Consider the following 1,563-nt stretch of genomic DNA (forward strand, 5'->3'; position numbering starts at 1 on the left):
AACATGCCTATTCCTTGTATGATAGATGACCAAGAAAGGCCCATTCGTGAGCATGTAGTACCAATTTTGGATGATTTGAACCTAGGGATAGACAGATCACCCATTCAAGCTTAGCATTTTGAGTTCAAACTGATAATGTTTTAGATGCTCCGAACGGTAGAAAAGTTCAGTGGGTTGCCTATTGAAGATCCACGACTACACTTAAGACTTTTCCTAAAAGTGTGTGACTCGTTCAGGCAACAAGGTGTTCCTGAAGGCGCCTTGCAACTTAAATTGTTTCTATAATCATTTAAATATCGTGCAAGAGCATGGTTGAATGCTTTGCCGTCAAAGATGGTGGCATCTTGGAATGATCTTTGCCAAAGGTTTTTTCCACGGTATAATCTGCCTAATATGAATGCGAAGCTTAGAAATGACATCACATCTTTTCAACAACCAGAGGATGACATGTTGTATGAAGCTTGAGAAAGATTTAAGGAATTGCTTCAGAAATGCCTGATGCATGAATTCCAACACTGGACACATATGGAAATGTTTTATAACGGGTTCAGCGTGAATACAAGGATGGTAGTTGATGCTCCTGCCAATGGTACCTTGTTGGATAAATCTTATAATGAAGCATATGAAACTTTGGAAATGATAGCCAACAATGATTATCAATATCCTACCATGAGATTTAGGACTGGCAAGGGAGTTGTTAGCACTGTGGAGCTCGATGCAACTATTTCATTGATATCCCAGGTATCATCTCTAGCTAACATGATCAAAATAATGAAGAGACCAGCTCTAGTTCAGGAGATGACATCAGCAGAACTATAGTGTATCTATTACAGGCAAGATCATGTGTTTGATGAATGTCCATCAAACCCAACCTTTGTGTATTACATAAGCAATTTCAACTGTAACAATAATTCATATTCCAACACCTACAATCCAGGGTCGAAGCAACACCCAAACTTTAGCTGGAATAATCAAGGAGTGGGAATTTCCCAAAATGTTATTAGAAGAATGCCACAATTGCACCGCTTGGTTATAATCAGTTGATGCCACGACAAAATGTTCAACAAAATTTAGCATCATCTTTTTCATCGATTGAAACTTTGCTGAAAGAATACATGGCCAAGAATTACATCGTGATCCAAAGTCAAGCCATGTCCCTAAGGGACTAGGAAAATCAAGTGGGACAGATCGCCAATGCTCAAAATTTGAGACCTCAATGAGCATTACCAAGTGATACTAAGAATGCGAGATCATAAGGGAAGGATCATTGCAAGGCCATCACTCCAAGAAGTGGTACTCAACTTAATAAAGTTGTTAGAGATGCCACTACTAAAGAGGAAAATTCTAGTCTCAATCTAGGACAGATTGTAGAACAATCTAAAAAGTAACCTACAACTTAAAGTGCCAGACAAAAGAATATTGTAGCAAAATCAGATTATGTGGTCAAACCGAATGCCACAGTAAAACAATATCAGCAGTATGAAGGAAGGCCACCACCACCTTTTCCTTAGCAATTCAAGAATTCCAAGCAAGATTTTTAGTTCAAGATATTTTTAGATGTCC

General features: G+C 38.4%; 1 non-coding gene across 1 annotated transcript; it reads right to left on the reverse strand.

Annotated features, from left to right (window-relative positions):
- Positions 1-402: 402 nt before the first annotated feature.
- LOC121221488 (small nucleolar RNA R71) lies at positions 403-509 on the reverse strand. The gene has a single exon (XR_005918880.1). It is a non-coding gene; the product is annotated as a small nucleolar RNA R71 (small nucleolar RNA).
- Positions 510-1,563: the final 1,054 nt, after the last annotated feature.

This window comes from Gossypium hirsutum, chromosome D09 (assembly GCF_007990345.1).
Source record: "Gossypium hirsutum isolate 1008001.06 chromosome D09, Gossypium_hirsutum_v2.1, whole genome shotgun sequence".
NCBI lineage: Eukaryota > Viridiplantae > Streptophyta > Magnoliopsida > Malvales > Malvaceae > Gossypium > Gossypium hirsutum.